The 24,515-nt window shown below is 37.7% G+C and overlaps 1 pseudogene; it reads left to right on the forward strand.

Moving 5' to 3' along the window:
- Positions 1 to 6,255: 6,255 nt before the first annotated feature.
- LOC122108301 lies at positions 6,256 to 6,354 on the forward strand (annotated as a pseudogene).
- The last annotated feature ends 18,161 nt before the right edge of the window (positions 6,355 to 24,515 follow it).

Genomic DNA, 24,515 nt, shown 5'->3' on the forward strand with positions numbered 1-24,515 from the left:
AGAATCTAAGAAACCTTCCTGCCTGAGCTGGATTTGAACCATAATTTTCCGATCTTAGCATCCTGAATATTTATGATAGTTAAAAAGTAAAATATAAATAATATTTGCAAGTGTTCTGAACTCAAGAATACCACTGGGGGGAAAAATGATGCAGCTCAGTTTATTGTGGCGTTCTTTCCAGAACTTTTAAAAGTTAAGGGTTTCCATATAATTAATCTCTTTTCAGTTTTAGTATGAGAAAGTACTAAATTTATTCTTTTTTCAAAATATTGGCAAGTATATTGTGAAAATACTGTCTAGATGGAAAACATTCAATCTGATGACCCTCGGATAAAGAAAGGGTAATTAATTCAAATAAAATGCCAAATAGTTTTGATTTTTAAAAAGGTACTACATAAAGAATAATATTTACTATACCAATACAGTGAAATTATATTTTATGCAGCTTATTTTTAAAATTTTATTATCAAAGTGATGTACAGTGTGGTTACAGTAATTGTAAGGTAGTGAATGCATAATTTTTCAAAGTTGTTACCTCTCCCTCATTTTTCTCACAGTTTTCCTTCCCCCTTTCACCCCTCACAAGTTGTAATGTCCATTTCCAACATATTGTCTTGTGAGTATTGCTGTTGCAGTGGTTTGCCTTTCTGTTTTCTCTTACCATTTTGTTGTTCCTCTTCCCTTCCCTAGTTAAGGTAAATGTATACACAATACACAGGGTACCAAAATCAAAGACAGCAGGGAGAAACCATAGGGAAATCATAAAGAAAATAGCAATTATATAATACATCAAAAACAAAAACCACAAATAAAAATCTGTTTCCATATCTTGGAGTTCATTTTTCTCAGCATCAGCTTATATGGTCATATACACACATAACAATGCCACTGGAAAATAATAGTTGCATGAACACTAAATCATGAAAATGACATGTTAACTTTTTGATGGTTAATGTGGTATTAGGATTGGTGAATTCGCGATTCTGATAAAGGAATTTCAAGAGTTTTAAAGTTATGACAGGTAAATTTTAATTGTTCAAAATTTTTATCACCTTAGCCTATTAAGAAAATTTAAAATTGCCTGGGAAAAGAGGCTTTCATGCAAAGAAATCCATGGAGACTTAGTAGAGAGGAAGCAATGTGGGTAAAGATGGCTCTTTTTGCCACTAAACAAACAAACCTCAGAAAACTTGCTATAAATCCTGTAGGTTCCCTTGAGAATTGTCATTACCCAGGAAATATACTCTCACTGTGTGAAACAAGGTTGTAGTGGAATTTAAATTGAAATTCTTAAAAAAAAATAAGACATCAAAATTTGTGGATCAACCTTTAATTATCAAACAGGTCGGGCTGGGAAGGTGGCTCAGTGGTGGAGATCTTGCCTTGCATGTCTGAGGCCCTGGTTTCGATTCGTCACCACCAAATAAGCAAAAAGAAAAAGCTGGAAGTGGTGCTGTTGCTCAAGTGGTAGAGTGCTAACCTTGAGCTGAAGAGCAGAGGGACAGCACCCAGGCCCAGAGTTCAGGCCCCAGGACCGGACCCCCCCCCAAAAAAAAAAAAAAAACAAGATAATTTGGGTCAATATATTTAGGGAGAAAATGCCCTCTACAATGAAAGAGGGTATTGGGTTTACACTTTTCTGTTTGTAATACTTTCCACGATGTCTTTGCACGTGAAGCACTAAAATACAGAAAAAGATGTGATTGGGTACTTCAAACCAATGATTTCATATTTCTAAGTAGCTCACAAAATATAATATCCTTATTAACATGAGATAGTGAAGAATTCTCTAATTACATAAGCCAAAAGTTTTGGGTTCAGGAACTGGGAAGGTGGCTCTGTGGTAGAGCGCTTGCCTTGAACTGAAGAGCTGAGGGACAGTGCCCAGGCCCAGAGTTTCAGGCCCCATGACCTGACCCCCTAACCCCCCAAAAACGTTTTGGGTTCAGAAAAGAATTTAGCAAATGGGAAAGTTTGGAAAATAGTGTTCTTAGAAGCCCTAGCTAAGTGTATTGGCTTCAGCAGTAGAGGGAGGCCAATATAAATTGTCTTAATATTTTTGCTACCTAAAGTCATTTTACAGAGCCTATTTGGCTCACTACAATGCAGAACTGATTGAATGAAGACAGGAAAATAAATTCCACATCCAAATGAGGCAACTTAAAAGAGCTTTAAAAGAGAAACTATGAAGATGGAGCTGTGGCTGAGGCTTCACTAGACTTCAAGCCAAGAAGCTGTGATTAATTGGAAATCAGGAAAGAGCTAAGAGGAGGACATAGAACTAGGACACAGAAGCGTTGTTCTTTTGTAACCATCCTGTCTTCCAAGGTATGGGTGATTTAACTCGATTCTTCTCCATACATCTTGGTGAGCAAATGCAAGAACAAGAGAAAAATAATATACTGAAATAGTTTTGCAAAGAATAACTTCACTGTTCGTGATATGGTATCTAAGGAGATTCTTAAGAGAGAAGATAAAAACGGAGTATTTTTTGGTTTCCTCTGAGCATCTTGTTAGCAGAAGATATCCTTTAGGTTAAAATTGATTGAAACAAAAAGTGATGGAGTACTCGTTTTTCTGGGCAATTTAAACACAAGAAGACTTTCGATGTAAAAGAAAAAAGAAAAAAAATAGCCAAGTATTTGTGCCTCAGTTTCTTGGACTGGTTTTCTGGAGACAAATTTTGCATTAGATTTGTCCTCATTGACATAGATATTGTTTCATGGCAACCAAATGCAAGAGGAAAGTTTAATGGACTCGCTTAGTCAATCAAACAGCATAATCAAAAAATGGCAAATAATATTTAGTGAATTATTTGACCAATTACTTTGCTAGAATAAAGAAGGAAAATGTAATTCAAAATCAATTGACCTAAAATTATGAATAAAAAGTAGTGAAGAGAGATGAGAGAAAAAATAGAGTATTGTTTTTCTATAGTGGAGTAATGGGTTCTTCAGGTTGTTTCTTACATTCCATCTTCACAAGCTATCAGTTGTGGCTCAGTACTGGAGTATCCAGTTCAGACAAAGAGAACTCATAGAAGAAAGATAATATTTGCAGCAGATGTAGGTGATTTGTAACTTTAGATAATCTATTTAAATCTGTTCAGAATCCTCCTCTACGCCAAACTGCCCTCTTGGAACAGTTTTGTTTGCTTTTACCAAGACTTCCTCCATTAACTGCTTAAAATTTTTGAGAGCTCATATTCATACTCTCTAGAGATTGCTGTTTGGTTGTGATTTTTTGTGTTTTTGTTTGTTTTTGTGTTTTTTAACTGAATTTCCAAAGTTTGTGCCAGTGTCTTACAATTAAATATGTCCACCTAATTATCCATTGCTCCTGGATCACAGTGACTCCTTCTATCATTCTCAACCACCCCCTTCTCCAAGATTTATTTCTGATTTACCAATTCTTTTCTCAAATGTGTACATTGAGTATTCTAATTGTACTTGCTCCTTGTTCCATTTTTCATTCATTCTATGTCTTTACTATTATTCCTCTCTGGTTTCAACTTCCTGACAGTCATTCTGTTAAACTGTCTGTTAATACTTTGAAAGGTTTATATACATTCCATGGAGTTTCAGTCCTGCATATACTTGAACTGATGTCAACTTATATTTCCATAATTAATTCATCTGCAGTAACAATTTGCAAGACTGGAGACTTGAAACACCTAGACATGATTATATTATCATCCATTTGAAGAGTAATCTTTAGTCAACAAGAAAGTTTAAAAACGGTTTTGAATGTATTCTTAACTACCAATTTCTATAAATGGCTTTGTACAATGGTGTGTGATTATTTTATTTTACATGGGATAAGACTTTCTACTACCTATAAGTTTTGGAAAAAGAAGAAAACTAACATTTACTACTATAGAGGAATATGATAGAAATAGAAGATAGATTTTGTCACATCTCAGATGAGTACCCATATTCAAGCCTTGAAGACATATTTCTTACTATGTTAGTCAGAGGGAAAACAAAACAACATATGATAAGGCAAGTATTTGTGACTTTTTAAAATGTCCCTTATTAAGTGATAAAATTTACTTTATTAGCTAACGTTTGGGGTTGAAATATGGGATGTTGATCTATTTAACAAATTTCTGAAAGGCACCTACTGAACAACACAAATGATGCGTGGTACTATTTCTACACTTTAATGAATGGTTGAGCCTGTTTGGCATTAGTGCTGGGTAAATAAATCAACTCTATTGTAACTTGCTCCCTAATACTTGAAAAACTTGTAATGTCACTAAGGGTCATCTGCTTATCAAATGTAATTTTGTCAAGTGTGATTTCAAAAAGTTTATTTGAAAAGGAATACACTTTCAGGTGATTAAATGTAGGTTGGTTTGAGAATGACAACATTTTTATATTACAGAACCAAGTTGTACTAAAGTACCAGTGTTTTGAAGCACAAACAATCTTCTCAATTACTGTTTTGCTGAATTACATTTGACCTCTAAGTCAAGTTTTCCTGACCTTGGTAGATCAATCACGGATCTGTCCTTCCAGGAATTATTTTTTGGGCCCACTTATGCTAGATGAAATATTACATTAATCATTAGGGGAGTGGTATTAAAAATAATCTTGTGACACTTTCTGATCTTGTTCATTCATATGAGCTGGTCATCTGTAAATTGAGTTTGAAATACAGTACTTTCTCTCGATTCTGTGACCTCATCTTTCATTTTAAATTGCCTTCCATTACACAATTGCTTGCTGCCAATTCTTGTGTCTCAAGGAAATGGGGCCCTGAAATATTATAAGAAATGAAAAATTGGGATGGATTTTCAGTTACTTTCTGCTGGCATGTTGCATAAGCCTAGGTGAGAAGTCTTGCCCCTGTTATCTGATGATGCAGGGAACTCAGCCATAAGATACTACGACCAATGGGTCTATAGAAGAATAAAGTCTTTTAGATATCATATCAGCACAATTGGAGTGTAAGCTGTAGGAATGCTTCAGAATTGTGGGCAAAAACATTTTGGGACCAGCGAGTTAAAATAATAAACAGAGCATCAGAGTAAAATCTCTTATAGATTAGAGGAAAACAACATTGATTTTTAACAATGTGAATTCAGAAGACCACGAAAACTTAGAAGGTCTCACAAGTTTATACCAAGGACATTGCATTGATCCTTTTTATATTCTAATATATATTCTAAACTTAATTATTTATATTTCAATTCTATTTATTGGAATAAATAAATATCAATTTATTTGTCAAATTATCAATTGATTTTAGTAAGTTTCACTGTGTGAAATATAAATTCAGCACATATAAATATAAAATATATAATTATAGATAATATAATAAAAAGGGGCACATGTTTTGCATTGTTCTGTTGTGGTTAGAGGATCAAAAGCAACTCTGTTTTAAAGTATTATTCCATTATCTCTACCTCAGTGTTTGGTAGAGTTAGACTTAAACCTTTAACTTTTGTAGATTTACAGACTGGAGCCAAGAGGAAACATTACCAATTTAAGGCCTAATAACAAGGAGAAACATATGGGCTTCTCCTGGAGCTATGAAAATATTTGGTGATAGAAAGGCAGTAGTGTAAGTTCCTGCCTGGTTGGAAGGTAGACAGGCCAGGAAATTAGTTAATCATGCATATGAACAATTTTTTCACCTTCTTGGCTTTAGCAGCTGTTGAAATGGTAGGTATAATAAACAATTATATTTTGATAAAAACCTTCTAGTCTGAGCAGTTCTGTCTGAAATGTTCAACTTTCTAGGATCCCTTGTAACTAAGAGTTGTTTTGTTCAAGTAAGACAATTTATGCTGTCAAGGTAAGATATTCTGGTTGATCCTACATGGAAGAAGGGTAAAGTGTCAGGTAGACATTTGTGCAAATAAGACCTCATTTGGGAAAATTTCAGCTGCAGAAGTTTAGAAGGAGCTCTTAAGTAAGGCTAACTTTGAATCCATTAGCTCCACAGAGCTAACTCAGTTGGATAAATAAATACTTGAAAAAGCCATCCCCTTTGGACCTAGCTTAAAATGCTTCAAAGTATGATTAAATCTAAAATGAAAAAGATTTAAAATAGTCATTGACAAAAAATTGCAAACGTAAGCAATCGACTGAACAATATAATTATTTTCCATTATACACAGAATTTTAGGGAAATAAGATCAGTAGCATTGTTAGGAACATCAAGGTTTCCTTGTTACAAATAGGCACCCAAGGATATAATCCTCTATAAATATTGTATCATTAACTATCTAAATTTATAAGACATTACATGCTTCAGCAGCACATATACCCAAATTACAACAATACAGAGATAAACATGGCAATTGCACATGATGATATGAAAATCTGTGAATTATGCCATATTTTTCATTCTTCACATGCAAGAAATGGAAAACAATTATTAAAAAGTTGATTACAAAATTACAAGTGTAACAATACATGTAATTCATATATATAAGTTAGTTTGACATCAGTGTATTAAATCTTCACCTTAGAAAGGCCTTTACATAGCATAATCTTAACAAAACTTTTAAAATTCGACAACATTGTCATTTTATTCCAAAGAAATATACTATAAGCACCTAGTAAAAAAGGAATCTTAAACTGTTTCTGTATGGAATGCAATCTGAAAGGACACATTTATTAATGAACCTATATATTATAAAACAATGTAGTATTCAAAGTCATATCTAGGAAAGAATAAAATAGATTATGGATATTATACAAACAGAATACAGAATATTTTAAAGTATAATTTTTCAGATAAACACCAGAAATATCTTGAGTTTCTTTAGTACTCTCTTCAACAGATAAATTAAAAGTATTTCTGATTAAAAAAAGCAAAAACTCGAGGGGGGACCAAGATGGCAATGGGGAAGTAGCAGAATGCCACATCTTTCCCCAACCAAAAAGAGAATTCAAGTTCCAACGTTTAATCTCCCCAAGAGACCGACAACAACAAAAAGACCAACATCCATTGAAAAACAGGAGGCAGAAAAACAAAAAAATAAAGAGTTAAACAGAAGAATTTCACAACAGAGAAGCATGAACACCCCTCCTCCAACATCTATTGGCCTCACAGCAGCGTGCCAAGCCATGGCCAGCCCACCTGGTGGGAGCTGCCAGTGTCCCAGAGACACAGGGGGCTGTTTGCAGATCACCTGCACCAAAGCCCCCTGAGGTACCAGTGTCAGACCTGCTAATCATGACGACTGAAGAAACCTCTGAGCAGGGAACTTACACGAACATCCCACCCCTACCCCTCACTCTCCATTTGAGCAGAGAGGCTCCATGCCACCAAAGCAACTCTACCCCATGGCAGGAACCCCAGAGATACACGAGATGCCCACAGAACACCAGAGCAGAAGAACTGAAAGGAACTGGTGTTGATCCGGAGAGCGCAAACAGAAACAAACCCCAGCACTCAGAACCTGCACAGAGGCCCCTCCCCTACCCCTCGAGTGCAGGCCGGAGGCCCATCCCGTGTAGTGGACCCGAACAGCGTCAATGGAGGCAGTGACAGAAGAGAAACACATAGAGCCAACACCTCTCAGCCCAGCCAAAACCACCTCAATGGAACTCTGACTGCAAGGAAACCAGCAACATGCATTACACAGAAACAACTAGCACCAGGGTGAGTACCCTTCAGGGGACAGTGTATTCCTCAAGGGAGACCAGAGCTAGTGGGAATCCCCAAACCCCCTACCCCAAAACCTGCACCACAGGACCCACTAAAACCAGAAACTGTTCAAGAGCTCCACTAGCCCATAGAGCACACTCAGCTGGCGACGCTAGAACAAGAGAGACCCTGGAAGGGAGCTTAAACTCCCAAGACAGGAACAGCACCACTGGGTCAAGACACCCAATGGTGGAAGAAATTTGAACTGTGCACTCCAGGCTGTGTAATCTAGGTGGGATACACAGCAGCACAGGTCCAACCGGTGTGCCCCAGGCTGGGGGCCGGGACCAGGCCTGGGGATCCGGTGCCTGAGCAACATAACCACCTCCTCCCAACTGAAATCAGAAGCTGAGCATACGCCTCAGCAAAGGGGAGAAAAACAGGGAACAGCAGCCCGTGGGAATCATGCCTGTGACAGCAAAAGACCCAGGGGGGTTCAGGACAAGAGGAGCCCAAACCCCACAAGAAACCTACCCATATATTCTAGGCTGGGAATTGGAAAGCACAGGCTGCCAGCACCTGATAATAGTCAGGAGCTTAGTCTGGTAAGGTGACTCAGCAGTACAGTGCTTGTCTTAGGTGCAGGAGGCCCTGGATTTGATTCCTCAGCAACACATAAGCAGAAAGGGCCACATGTGGTGCTATGGTTCAAATGGTAGGGTGCCAGCCTTGAGCTGAGGGACAGCACCCAAGCCTAGAGTTCAAGCCCACAACTAGCCATAAAAGTAAAACAAAACAAAACATCAGGAGCCCATAGCAGATTCCACCATCTGGGAGAGTACATCCAGCACATCCGAACTTGACAAGAGCACCTGTAGGAACAAACAGGAGCAGTCTAAGCTGCTCAACCCTTCTAAGGGCTGGAACTGCCAGTGATCTACAGCAGAGAGCTGAGAACCCTGTGTGGGTCAGACCAGCAGCTGGAGGTCGGCCCCCAACAGAAATGAGATCAGGTACAGACTCTCCCTACCAGCACAGAAACAGTAACCAAGCAAAGACAGACACCTATTGACCAAGAAAAAATTTCAGATTAGTCTGAAAAAATCCCCGAATCCCCATGAGAAAATCACAGGGAAAGATTACAAGGTTTATCAACACCTAGGATAGCAACCTATCTCTAAATGCCAGCAGCAACCCAGGGGATAGCCCCAGTGGGAGCAAAGTAGGAATGGAAGACAAACACTACATTCAAGAGATGCTGGAGGCAATGATTCAAGAAATAAAGCGAGAAATAGACCAGAAATTGAAAGAAAAAAGGGTCGAAATTTTGAAAGGCATGCAAGAGATCAAACAGGAGAAGCACGCAAAAACAGAGGCAGCTCACACCTCACTAAGCCATGCGGTAAGTGACAAAATAGAGGCAGTACACACCTCATTAAAAGGTGAGATTAGTATTTTGAAAAACAACATCGAATCCATAAATGAGTCCATTTCCTCCATGAAAACCACAATGGAAGCCACAGTTAACAGAATGAACAAAATGGAATACAGAAGACAGAATACATCAACTGGACCAAAAAATGACAGATATGGAAAAATCACTTAAATTATGCCAAAGGGAAATTCAAGAGCAAGCAGATAGTGCCAAGAAATTTAACCTTGAGGAGTTCCGGGAAGATGGCGGAGGAGAAGCTGGAATCTGAACAAGCTCTCGCATAGAAAGCAGTTTTAGAGTTCCAGTGAACAGTCCTAAGCCAGAGAATCACACCAAGTGTGCCATCACAGGACAGAGAGTTAGACAAGAGAGGGGAAGCCAAGACAAGGAGACACATCTGAGCGCCTGCCACCAGCCGCGGCGGCGGCGGCAGGGTCGCAGCGGCGACCGCAGCCGCAGCCATACCTGAGCGCTCACACAGAGAGTCCGGGATGAAGGAGCCAGACACAGCGGGCGAGAGGATTCTACTCAACACCAGCAAGAACCAACAAGGAGCGGACATCTTCATCCTGCAGTTTGCAGACCAGAGACGACCCAGGACCCAAGACTCGGTGTGAGTAGAAGCCCGACATCCTCACTCCTTCTCAGGGAGCAGAGGAGGGAAGGCCACCCCTCCCCCCCCAGCACCGGTGATCTCCATCTTGGATACCGACAAAGCTCGGAGGAGCTGCTAGCTCCAACTCAGGCCTTGGAATAAAACGAGTCATTTAACAGGTCACAAGAACTTAACGGCGAAGTGACCTGCCAGACTCAGCTCCATCCAGGGAAAAGTCACCCAGCTCAGGCACTAGCCATTGGAGTGGCTTTCCTTACTGGGTAACCAGAGCCCGAGGCTGCCCCTCCCTCAAGCAGCCTCCACAATCAATTGAAAAACAGAAACCCTGAGAATGGCTCCAGGGTGGGCTCTGTGAATTTTTCACAAAATAGCCCCAGGGAAAAGCTACTGTTTGTTGAAAGGCCTCAACTCTACGAGAACCTAGCCTCAACACCCTTCTTTTGTGATTCTCAAAGCAGATCACCCTCCCATTAAACTAACCTGGGAGGGGGATCTCAAAATCTTGGGTAAAGCAGAGCATTTTTCTGCCTGTTCGAACAAACTGACTTAAGAAACCAATCAAGCCACAGGACCTCAAGCTGACCAGAGACTCCAACAAGAGGCTGGTTACAGACAAAAGGGAGATACAGGATTCTTCCCACCCCTCCCAAAAAAATTAAAAAAAAAAATCAAAGAACTTTTTTTTCTTCTTTTCTTTTTTCTTTTTTTTGGTACCTTATATATATAAAAAATTTTTTTTTTCCTTTTCTAAAACTTTTATTAATCTTTAATTTTTGCCTTTTTTGAAAAAATAATTGTTTTCCAGTAACTTTTTTTTCCCTCTTATACTTTTTATTTTAGGAATACGTGAATGTACGTTTTCCTTTCTTTTCTTGTCTTCTCTCTCTTTTTCTTTCTCTCTTAATTATCTTTTTGTTTTTTGTCTAGCTCTACTGAAATTCTGATCTTTTTTTTTCTCCCTTTCTTATCCTTTTCACCTTTTCCTTTCTTTTGTTCTTCTGTATGTGACTTAACTCTTGTCCTGCACATCCTCAGATAAACCCATAGTTAACTAGTAGACCCTATCCCCCATTGTGTACACACTTAATCCACAAATTTATTACTCAATCCAAAAGCTCTGAGACTTAAATTCCTTAATAGCAGTACTACCTCTTTATACCTATATAATATTTTAAGCATTTTTTAAGTTTTTCACATCTCCTCTATCTCCCTCCTGTTTTCTCATTATATTCACATTCCTCTCTAAATACATGGTCTTTCAATCTCCATAACTATATTAATTTTTACATTTCTAATTTTTTTCTGGTCTCTTTTCATTTCCCTTTCCCTTTCTTCTTTTTCTCTCCCTCTCTACTTGCATCCTACCCAACCTATTTCCTGCATTGAGATTAGGACATAGTTAACTCTCCCTGTGCCTCCCCACACCAATCTATTCCTAATTTCTACCCACATCTCTGCCTAACCCTAAAAATTTCTGGTTTTCCAAATTCTTCTCTGCGGTTCGAAGCCCATTAACATATAGTTGTTTGATGTTGAATAGATGTATCTGCTGAACTAGATTGTATCTGTAGACTATTGACTGTATAAATGCAAACGTTGGTTGATGGTTGCCTTAAGATAGTGTTCTAGCACAAAACTGGTGCTATTTTCATTTCAAATGGGCAGAGTAAGCCGAAAAAACACAAGAAAAATGGCAAATCCGGGTATCTCAATTCCCAATCTTGATTATCAGGGGTCAGATCAGATAATGAACAATCCAGAGGAGAGTTCCCAAATAGCTCTACAAACACTGGTGGCAAACATGATAAATGAGAAGTTTGACAACTTACAAAGGACTCTGTATGAGCGTGATAGGGAGAGAGAGGAGGCATCCCAAAAGTTTATACAGGAATATCATAAGCGTGAGGAAGCTACTCAAAAAATGATACAGGATTTGCGTGAACAACTTGAGAATACTCAAAGAGAAAGGGAAGAATGGCGTGAGCAGGCTGAGAACACTCAAAGAGAACTGCAGGAATCCCACGAACGGGAGGAAAGAGAACTGCAGGAATCCCACTAACGGGAGGAAGCTAATCAAAGAGTAATTCAGGAATTGAGAGACCAGGTAGAGAACACACAAAGATCAGTAAAGGCATTCATGGAATCCATTAACAAAGAGCTGAAGGAAGTCAGGGAGACCACAAAGGGAATGCTGAATGGAACCCAACAGAAGGAATGGGAGTCCAAAGAAACTATAACCAATCAACTAAGTGATTTGAGAACAAACACTGATCACCAAATTAAGGAAGTAAAGAAATTCATACAAGACCTAAAACAGAGCTTCAACAAAGAACTTGAAGCCATCAAAGCTGACCAATTAGAAGGAAAAGAGATAAAAAACAAAGTAGAGAGTCTTGACAGCAGGTTAGACCATGCAGAAGATCGAATCTCAGGGATTGAAGACAGCCTAGATATTATAGAGAAAGAACATACAACCATCCACGACAAGTCCAAGAAGTATGATAGATCTATCCAACACTTGGAAGACACCATCAGAAGGCCTAATCTAAGGATAATGGGTGTAGAGGAGCACCTAGAAACAGAAGTTAATGGTCTAGGAAATTTGTTTAACAGGATCCTAGCAGAGAACTTCCCAAACATACAAAAAGATAGGCCTATTCAGATACAAGAACTTTTAGAACCCCAAATAGACCAGACCAGAATAGGACATCCCACCGTCACATTATAATCCACACAGGATCAACTCAGACCAAGGAAAAGATCCTTAAAGCTGTCAAGGAGAAAAGGTTAATCACCTATAAAGGGAAAGGAATTAGAATCACCTCAGATTTCTCAGCAGAGACAATCAAAGCAAGAAGAGCCTGGAATGATGTATGCAATGCCCTAAAAACAAACAACTATCAACCAAGAATACTGTATCCAGCTAAACTCTCCTTCATAACTGAAGGCCAAATAAAAACCTTCCATAGCAAAGAAAAATTGAAACAATACATCTCCACCAAACCAGCCCTACAAAAGATTCTTAAAGATGTCCTACACATAGAAAACCAACAAGACCGCAACAAAGGCCAAGAAACTGCACCCAAACTGAGAATCCAAGAACCATAGGAAGAACCCAGTTTTCACAGACCCCAAGAAGGTGGATAACATGGCAGGAACTCCCAAATACCTCTCAGTCCTATCTCTTAACGTTAACGCACTGAACTCTCCAATTAAGCGACATACACTGTCTAGTTGGATTAAAAAACAAGACCCTTCTATCTGCTGCCTGCAGGAGTCACATCTTGCCCGTAAAAACAAACACATTTTCAATGTTAAAGGCTGGAACAAAATCTACCAAGCCAACGGCCCCCATAAACAGGCGGGAGTTGCAATCTTAATATCAGATAAAATAGACTTCAAATTAAAATTCGTGAGAAGACATAAAGAAGGTCGCTACATACTAATTAAAGGATCTCTCCTTCAGGAGGATATTACAATTCTAAATATCTATTCGCCAAACAATGGAGCACCCAAATTTATCAAAGAAACACTACTTTCCCTCAAATCCCATATAGATCCAAAGACATTAATTGTTGGGGATTTTAACACACCACTCTCCCCACTAGATAGATCAACTCGGCAAAAACTCAACAGAGAAACCGCAGATCTAAACAGCTGCATAGATCAACTAGACTTAACAGACATCTACCGAACATTTCACCCAGCAGCATCAGAATACACGTTTTTCTCAGCAGCACATGGAACGTTTTCTAAAATAGACCACATTTTAGGCCACAAAGCAAACTTGTCTAAATTCAGAAACATTGAAGTTATACCTTGCATTCTCTCTGACCACAAGGGAATAAAATTAGAACTCAACACCAAAAGCCACCAAAGAAAGTCCGGTATCACAGGGAGGCTGAACAACACACTGCTGAATCAAGATTGGGTCATGGAAGAGATTAGAAAGGAAATTCAAATGTTCATGCTATTCAACAAAAATGAACACACAAATTACCAGCTCCTCTGGGAGACAGCAAAGGCAGTACTCAGAGGCAAGTTTATAGCTCTGAGCTCCTACGTCAACAAATTGGAGAGATCTGAAGCAAGCAATTTAATGACACATCTAAACCTCCTTGAAAAAGAGCAGCAAGATAAACCCCAATCCAGTAGACGGAAAGAAATAATCAAAATTAAATCAGAGTTAAATGAATTAGAATCCAAAAAAACTATAGAAAGAATCAACAAAACAAAGAGTTGGTTCTTCGAAAAACTTAACAAAATTGACAGACCCTTAGCAAATCTTATCAGAAAAAGAAGAGAACACACCCAAATTAATAAACTCAGAGATGAGAATGGAAACATCACCACGGAAACAACCAAGATTCAGAACATTATAAGGGAATACTTCTCAAAACTTTATGCTAATAAGTTTGAGAACTTGACAGAAATGGACCTTTTCCTAGCAAATATTGACATGCCAAAACTAAACCAAGATGAGTTAAACCAGCTTAACAGGCCCATATCAAGCATTGAAATAGAAACAGCAATAAGAGACCTCCCAGCTAAGAAAAGTCCAGGACCAGATGGTTTTACAGCGGAATTTTACAAGGCCTTCAAAGCAGAGCTCACACCAATACTCCATCAACTCTTCAATGAAATTGAAAGAGAAAGCTCACTACCGAACACATTCTATGAAGCCATCATAACCCTCATCCCAAAACCAGGCAGTTACTCATCAAAGAAAGAGAACTATAGACCAATTTCTTTGATGAACATTGATGCAAAACTTCTCAACAAAATTTTGGCCAATCGACTTCAACAATTCATCCAAAAAATCATACACCACGATCAAACAGGATTCATTTCAGGGATGAAAAGCTGTTTCAATATAGGCAAATCAATTAATATTATTCATCACATCAACAGGAGCAAGAATAAGAACCACATGGTTATCTCAATAGATGCAGAAAAAGCATTCGACAGATCCAACACCCCTTTATGATGAAGGTTTTGGAAAAATTAGGAATCCATGGAACATTCCTCAATACGATAAAGGCTGTATATGACAAACCTACAGCCAGCATTATACTCAATGGTGAAAAACTAAAGCCATTTCCTCTTAACTCAGGAACAAGACAAGGATGCCCACTCTCTCCACTTCTCTTCAAGCTAGTATTAGAATGCCTAGCTACAGCAATAAGACAAGATGCAGACATAAAGGGGATCCAAATAGGGAAAGAAGAAATAAAACTCTCCCTCTTTGCAGATGACATGATCTTGTATTTAAAGAATCCCATAGACTCCACTCCCAAATTACTCAAGCTGATTCAAAACTTTGGCAAGTAGCAGGTTATAAAATTAACCCCCCAAAATCAATGGCTTTTCTGTATGCCAACAATGAGAAAAGTGTGGCTGAAATTAGGAAAGCAACTCCATTTGTAATAGCCCCACAAAAAATAAAATACCTTGGAATTAACTTAACTAAAGAAGTGAAGGAACTCTATGATGAAAATTTAAAATCTTGAAAAAGGAAATCAACACAGAACTTAAAAAATGGCAAAACCTCCCATGCTCCTGGATTGGAAAGATTAACATCGTGAAAATGGCAATACTTCCCAAGGTTATCTACAAATTCAACGCGATACCTATCCAAATTCCAACCTCATTCTTCAAGGAAATAGAAGAGGCAATCCAAAAATTCATATGGAACAATAAAAGACCCCGAATAGCAAAAACGCTCCTGAATGGAAAGAACGCTGCTGGAGGAATATCAATACCAAACTTCAAACTCTACTATAAAGCCATAGTAATCAAAACAGCTTGGTATTGGCATAAGAACAGACCTCAGGACCAATGGAATAGAATTGAAATCCCAGAAATGAACCCACAGACTTATAGCCATCTAATCTTCGATAAGGGAGCTAAAACAATAGAATGGAAGAAAGACAACCTCTTCAGTAAATGGTGCTGGCAAAATTGGTTAACTACATGTAGAAAACTAAAGCTAGATCCTTATATATCACCCTGCACCAGAATCAACTCCAAATGGATCAAAGACCTTGAACTCAAAGCAGACACTCTGAAAACATTACAGGATGGAATAGGAGAAACCCTGGGTCTCCTTGGCTCAGGCCGAAATTTTCTGAATAGAGACCCAGAAACACAACAAATCAAAGAAAGGTTGGACAAATGGGATTGCATAAGGTTGCAGAGCTTCTGCAGGGCAAATGACATAGCTAGCAAGATCAATAGAAAGCCCACGGATTGGGAGAAGATCTTTACTAGCCATACAACGGACAAGGGTCTCATATCTAAAATATACTTGGAACTCAAAAAATTAAACCCCCCAACAACAAATCCTCAAAGAAACAACTTCCCAATAAATAAGTGGGCGAAAGACTTAAAGAGAAACTTCTCTGAAGAAGAAAGAAGGATGGCCAATAGACACATGAAGAAATGTTCAACATCCCTAGCCATAAAAGAAATGCAAATCAAAACAACATTGAGATATCACCTCACTCCAGTTAGAACGGCAAAAATCAAGAGCTCTAACAACAACAGATGCTGGAGGGGATGTGGACAGAAAGGAACCTTACTTCATTGTTGGTGGGAATGTAAACTTGTTCAACCACTTTGGAAAGCAGTATGGAGGTTCCTCAAAAGACTCCACATAGAGCTCCCCTATGACCCAGCAATCCCACTTTTGGGCATTTACCCTAATGTTTACAAACAAGACCACACTAAAGCTACCAGCACAACTATGTTTATTGCAGCATTATTTACCATAGCTAAGATATGGAACCAACCCAGATGCCCCTCAGTAGATGAATGGATCAAGAAAATGTGGTATATATACACAATGGAATTCTATGCCTCCATCAGAAAGAATGACATTGCCCCATTTGTTAGGAAATGGAAAAACTTGGAAAAAATTATATTAAGTAAAGTAAGCCAGGCCCAAAGAAACGTATGTCCCATGGTTTCCCTTATTTGTAATATCTAGTATATGTATGAGTCAAGCGGAAAAGGTCAGATAATGTGATGTCAGGAAAATGAACCCTTAGATGTGTATTTTAATGTTTTTTTCTTTCATGCATGTGTTTCTAACACATTTATAAGATTATCTCTTTGTTGCTTTGTATGTCCCTCCCCCACAGTATAACCCCTGCTTTCACTATATTTGATGTCAGTATAACTTGTGGAGGAGATGGGGAAAAACTAGTTGTTTAAGGATACAGATGGACCTGTTGCAGCAATGAGAAGTACAAGTTTTCATGTCCAAAACGAGCTTTACAACGTTGGTGCGGGGGGGGGGGCGGGGGGGGGAAGGAGAAGGATTGGGATTAGGGGGGGAGGGGGGAGGCTGGGAAGGGATGTGAAGGGTAAACAAAGGAGGAGGCTGCAATGCTTGGTAAGAAATGTACACATTATCCTGCCCATGTAACTGTAACTCCTCTGTACAGTATGTTCACAAATAAAATTAAATTTAATTTAAAAAAAAAAAAGAAATTTAACCTTCATATACGAAGGTGAAGAATATCAAAGCAAGGGAATGCAACACCTATTCCACAAGATAATTGGTGAAAATTTTCCCCATCTCAAAAATAAATCTTACCTACATAACGGAAGCATATAGAACACCTAACAAGCAGCATGCCAGGAGAAATACTTCTAGACACATCATAGTATAAATGATAGATCTGAATGATAAGGAATCAATCTTGCATGCAGCAAAAATGAAGGAGCTATACTACAACAGGAAATATATTAGAATCCTACAGATCTCTCCACACAAACACTGAATGCAAGAAAGGCCTGGGAAAGTACCATATGAGCCCTGAGAGCCAATAACTGCCAACTCAGACTGATATACTCGGCAAAGCTAGCATTCACATTCCATGGAGAACTGAAAATTTTTAATAGCAAATTAAATTAATACATAAACATTAAGCCAGCATTCGAAAGACTAATAAGAGGTGGAACACAACCTGAGAAAAGAACCAGGAACAGGGACCTGCACCCAGACAGGCATTAATAGAAGTCTATCTGAGAAAGCACAGGAGGAAAGGAAAGAAGAAAAACAGTGACCATAATGCATCTCTCCATACTATCTCTTAAGATTAACGGGTTAATTCACCAAGAAAAAGAAAAAGAACTGCAGATTGGATCCTAAAACATGACCCATCCATCTGTTGCCTTCAGGAGACCCACCTCTAAGCCAAAAATGCAAACAAACTCAGAGTGAAGTGTTGGAAAAGGATCTACCAATCAAATGCCCCTAGTAAGAAAGCAGGTGTAGCAATCCTGATATCGGACAAAATAAACTTGTCATTAAAATCAATACAAAAAGACAAGGATGGACACTACATATTAATACAGGGAACAATACAAGAGGAGGATATTACCATCATCTATTTACATTCCCCAAACATTGGTGCACCCAAATATGTTAAGCAAATACTCTCAAACTTACAGAATAAAATAGATCCAATATGATAATACTAGGAGACTTTAACACCCCACTCTCACCAAAGGACTGGTCTACCAACCAGAGGATTGGCAAAGAAGCTACCGAATGAAGTGAGGCCATACTTCAAGCAGTACTGACATTTACCAAGTATTTCACCCTAAAAACAACACAGTACACATTCTTTTCAGCAGCTAGTGGTACTTTCTCCAAAATAGACTATATCATAGTTCATGCAAGGAACTTAAGCAAGTTCAAGGGGATTGACATAATCCCCTGTATCCTATCTGACCATAATGGAATCAAGCTAGTTCTCAATAACAAAGCATACTGCAGAAATTACTCAAATACATGGAAATTGAACAGCACACTTCTAAACAATGTCTGGGCAATGGAAAACATTAAAGAAAAAATTAAAAATTTCTACAACTCAATGAAAATGAAAATACCTCATAAAGAAACTTGTGGGACACAGGAAAAGCAGTCCTGAGGGCCAAAGTTATTGCCCTCTGTGCCCACATCAAGAAAATAGAGACAGACCAAGAAAATAATCTCATGTTGCAATTAAAACAGCTAGAAAAACATGAAAAAATGGAACCTAAAGTTACTAGACAGAGCCAGATAACCAAACTAAGAGCGGAGATTATTGAAATAGAGATTTGGAGAATCATAGCCAAAATTAACCAAACAAAACACTGGTTGAAAAAAAATAAAATTGATAGACATTTGGCAAGATTAAAAAAGAAGAGAGGAAACCCATATTAACAGGATGAGCGATGCCACGGGAAAAATCTCAACACGTACCCAAGATGTCCAAACAATTTTAACGGACTACTTTCAAAAGTTATACTCTCTAAAGAAAGAAAACCTGGCAGAAATGGATGCATTTTCAGAGAAATACAAATTGCCCAAATTGAGCAAAGAAGAAGTAAGTCAATTAAATTAGCCAATATCCTACAATGAGATACAGGAAGCAATCAGAAGTCTTCTAACAAAAAAAAAAAGCCCAGGACAAGATGGATTCACAACAGAATTCTATAAGAACTTAATAGAAGAACTAATACCTATACTCCTCAAGCTCTTCAAAGAAACAGAAAAGGAGGGACCTATACCAAACTCATTCTAAGATACCAATAACACACTCATCCCCAAACCAGGAAAAGACTGAACCAAAAAAGAACTACAGGCCAATTTCCTTGATGAACACAGATGCAAAGATCCTTAACAAAATTCTAGCTAACAGAATCCAGAAACACATTAACAAAATACACTAAAACCAAGTAGGCTTCATCTCAGAGATTCAGGGATGGTTTATCATACGTAAGTCAATAAATGTAATCCAACACATCAATAGAGCCAAGGTCAAGAATCACATGATTATATCCACAGATGCAGAAAAGGTTTTTGATAAAACTCAACATTCATTCATCCTAAAAGCTCTGGAGACAATAGGAATAGAAGGAACATTTCTTAAAACATTAACAGCCATTTACAACAGACCAATAGCTAAACTATACTTAATGGGGAAAAGCTACAACCAATTCTCTTAAAATCATGAACAGGATGCTCACTGTCTCTACTCCTGTTCAATATAGCCCTGGAATCCTTAGCCAGGTCAATAAGGCAAGAAAAAACATTAAAAGTATCTGAATAGGGAAAGAAGAAATTAAACTATCCCTTTTTGCAGATGACATGATACTATACCTTCATGATCCCAAAAACTCCATCTCCAAACTCTTAGAAATCAAAAATCACTTCGGCAAAGTAGCAGGATACAAAAATCAATCCAATAAAATCAGTTGCCTTCTTGTACACTGACAATGTACAAGCAGAGAGGGAAATAAAGGAAAGCAATCCCATTCACAATAACCTCCCCCAAAATAAAATATTTAGGAATTAACCTAACCAAAGATGTAAAAGAACTATTTAAGTAAAACTATAAAAATTTAAAGAAAAAAATTACAGAAAACACTAGGAAATGGAAACACCTCCCAAGCTCTGGGATAGGCAGACAATATAGTGAAAATGGCAATACTGCCCAAATTAATATACAAATTCAATGCAATTCCTATTAAAATCCCAAGGATGTACATCTCTGAAGTACAGAAAACAGGCCAAAAAAATTATATGGAACCACAAAAGACTTAGAATATCCAAAACAATTCTAGCGAATAAAGACAACATGGGAGGGAAATCCATGCCTCACTTCAAACTCTACTATAGAGCGATAATAACAAAGAGAGCATGGTACTGGCACAAAAACAGACCCGATGACCAATAGAATAGAATAGAAGATCCAGAAATAAATCCACATGCCTACAGTCAGCTGATATTTGACAAAGGGACCAAAGACCAACAATGGAAGAAACACAGCCTCTTCAACCACTGGTGCTGGGAAAACTGGGTGGCCACATGCAGAAGAATAAAAGTGGACCCCAGCATATCACCATACACCAACATCAACTCAAAATGGATTAAAGACCTTAGCCTTAAACCTGAATCTCTGAAACCACTGCAGGCAGAGTAGGAGAGACACTTGAACTTATAGGCACAGGAAAGAATTTCCTGAACAGAGACCCAGGGTCACAACAAATTGGAGTGAGACAAGACAAATGGGACTAACTTAAATAAAAAGCTTCTGCATAGCTAAAGCTATGGCAACCAAGCTAGAAAGACAACCAATTAATTGGGAAAAAATATTTACCAGCAATATATCTGACAAGGGGTTAATATCCAGTATATACAGGGAACTCAAGAAAATAGGCCCTCCCAAACCAAACAAACCAATTAGTAAATGGGCAAGGGAACTAAAGAGAGACTTCTCAGAAGAAGAAATAAAAATGGCAAAGAAACACATTAGGAAATGTTCACCATCCCTGGTTGTGAAGGAAATGTAAATAAAGACAACCATGAGATATGACCTTACCCCAGTCAGAATGTCCCACATCCTCAAGTCAGCCAATGACAAATGTTGGAGGGGATGCGGAGAAAGAGGAACCCTACTACACTGCTGGTGGGAATATACACTTATACAACCACTCTGGAAAACAGTCTGGAGAGTCCTAAGAAAGCTAAATATTGACCTCCCTTATGATCCAGTCATGCAACTTCTAGGCATCCATCCTGAACAACAGCAACCAGTATACAAGGACACATGCACCTCCATGTCTATTGCCGCACTGTTCGTAATAGCCAGGATATGGAAACAACCCAGATGTCCCACCACAGATGAATGGATCCCAAAATTGTGGTATCTACACACAGTGGAATATTATGCAGCCATTAGAAATGACAAAATAATGGCATTTGCAGGGAAATGGATGTAGCTAGAAGGTGATCATGTTGAGCAAGGTAAGCCAAGAGCAAAGAGACAAACAGTACATGGTCTCCCTGATAAGTGGATGTTAAAACCAAAATGTTAGATAATACGACAAAATTAACAGGACTTAAGAAACAAAGGACTTCCACTCATCTGGTTGAATCTGTACTAAATTACCACGTGTTGCTGATCACATTTATGGTATATATGTGTACAATGGAGGGGAACCAGGAAGACGACATAGAACTAGAGGGAATCAGGGAAAAACCCATCAGCTGCACTGGACATTGACCAAAATGAACTAAGCAAGTTAATGGCAGGGATGGGAGGGATGGAACTAGTGGGAAAAACGGAACAGCTGATGTTATGCAAAACAAAAGAAATGTACATACCAACCAGTGTAGAAGAAATAACTATATCGCAAAGCTCATAGAACTCACAAATGTTATAGACTGTGATAGACAATTTGTTCTAGAAATGTTAGAATGTGTTTGTGACTTTAACTGAGCATCACTATCCCACAATACTGTGAAATTAGGGAAAATATGTAACCACTTAATTACAATAAAGAAAGCAAAAACTCTCCAGGAATCATTATAGATATATACAACTAACTCTTGAATACATTTTGACATCAAAGTCAGGCAATTCACTTGGAAGACTTCCATAGAATCCATGAATTGTTACAGTAAGCTATTGTAATTTGGCTTGTGAAAATATTTTGTATGGAAACAAAGAATGTAATGGCATTTTTGAAATTTAAGAAACTTAACCGAATCATTATGACTTAGGAGAGCAATTTATACAGCCTTCCAAAACATCAAAGAGGTAGTGATACATACTTATCCTTTTGGCAATATTAAATACAGTTTCTTCCAAGTTTTTCTTCAGACCTGATTTGACATAATGGTTCAACAGAAGCAGATCCAACATGTCTTTGCTATCTCTATTCCCAGCAGCAAGATGCAAGGGGGCCATTGGAATCTGCATCATGATGAAGTAAGAAAAAAGCCACTCTAGTATTATTCCACATATAAGCACTGCGCAGGGTTGTCTAGCCATCTACAGTTATTGCATGAATATCTGCCACTTGAACCACCAACTCACGGACAGTGTCTAAAAAAAGTGTCCACTGTAGGTTTCCTGATGAATATGTGTATACTCATCGTCATCTCTAGTATTCACATGAGTGGTCTTTTTGGAAAGTATTCTCCTCACTGTAATAACCTGATTATTTTCAGCAGCCCAAAGAAGAAATTTGCATGGATCCTTCATTTTTTTCTTGCAATTGATACCATTCCTCACTTTTTCATCATGTTCCTCGTCTTCATTAGAATTGTCTAACCAGAGACTTTGAGTGACACTGGGAATGAGGTGTCCATGTATTTCCTTAATAGTCCAGGTTATTTGAACTGTTCAGAAAAATCAAGTGAATTTTCTGCATCTGTTTTTTCACCATGATTTATTTTCCTTTTTTCCATTTTTACTATTTGAAATTATTCTAGCTGGAGAGTAGGGAATTGATGGAGATCAGAGGAAAGATTTTCCTCCGTATTCAAAGATACAGACTGAAAATAAGGACCAGTGGTGTCTTCATGTGCATCTTATTCTAGGAATGAGAAAAAATGAAGTAATGCCAATAATGCCTTATATATAAATGGTTTGGTAAATGGCAGAGTAGAAAGTAAAATAATGCAACCAAAAATATAAAAGCAAAATAAATTAGGATAATTATAGAGCAATCCTATTATCTATGAGAAACATTAAAGAGAGAGGAAGAGAGAGAGACAGATGTGCAATGACCTAGATAGCCACAAATGCATGCCTCTGATCAATTTATAGAGCAAACAGAATTTTATTTTTTGTTTAAAAAAGATGGAAATAGAATTTATGTATTTATTTGAATTTTGTAAATACATTTTTAGCAGCCTACATGAAGAGACGTAGGTTTAATCATATTGCAGACTAGAATCTAAATCCTTGAAAATTCTAGGAACAGATCTGAATGAAATCATTTGATTCACACTTTTCATGTACAATGAAGGAATAGGTCCAGTCTATGAAAGCAGCAAGAGAAGGCAGGCCGATTGTATCTGTGACAAAACTTTGTGTAAAATAGTATTGAGCATTATTTACTGTTGATCCACTTGCACTGGAAGCATGATTCTGAACAATTGCTTGCTGATTTTCAACTATTGCTTTGATCATTATATTCTCCAAAAAGAAAAAGTGAGATTTAATTGATAGCAAAAACTATTAATACATTTTGATTTCTCATTATGCACCTTCAATCATTGAAAGCACATGAAGACAATAGACAGGCCTACATTATTAGATGAAAACAAGTGTCTTTAAAAAAAACAAGGAATGTAAGTAGTCATGTAAAGGACTTCTATTTTAGTACTACATTATATATTTTGTTTCTAATGTTGGGTATGAATAAATAATGGATCCATTAGAAAGCTCTTTCTGGCTTTTTGTTGAAAATAACTTTCTTTGTAAGATCATATCTATTCACACTAAGAGGTAATCAACCCAATATTTATCAAGTTTGAATATCCTATCATATTGACGGTAAATAGGTATTGTTGTTATGCTTGTTAGATATTCCTTTCAAAAACAAGCAAACAAAAAGCATGTGTCATCTCCAGATAGTGGATGTATCTGAAGTTGTTTTGTACATGCAAAGGGCTAATGGCTCTTTTGTGGGAGTAACCATGGCAACTTAACAAATAAGGCTTTTCGAATATTTTTTCCAACATAAATAACATCCCAAAGCGAGTCTTGCAATTTCTGAAAACCCTTTAGTATTATTTCAGTTCATTGATTATAGAGCTAAAGACATTTCTGAAATAAATATTAAGATCTGAAAATGTAAGTGGGTATATTGGCTTTTTTATGCATCATCTTATGAAAATCCAGTTTTTATGAAACTAAATGAAATAGAATAAAAGTATGTAAGTGAATTTGGTAAGCTAATTATTAGTATAACTGTTTTCTATTAACACAGTCCTTTGAATATAGATGATGCAGTTAAGTTATTTCCTTTGTGTTTCTGTACTTCAGTTATTTTTCGTATCATTGTAGT

This window comes from Dipodomys spectabilis, unplaced genomic scaffold, assembly GCF_019054845.1.
Source record: "Dipodomys spectabilis isolate Male_0828 unplaced genomic scaffold, ASM1905484v1 ptg000055l, whole genome shotgun sequence".
NCBI lineage: Eukaryota > Metazoa > Chordata > Mammalia > Rodentia > Heteromyidae > Dipodomys > Dipodomys spectabilis.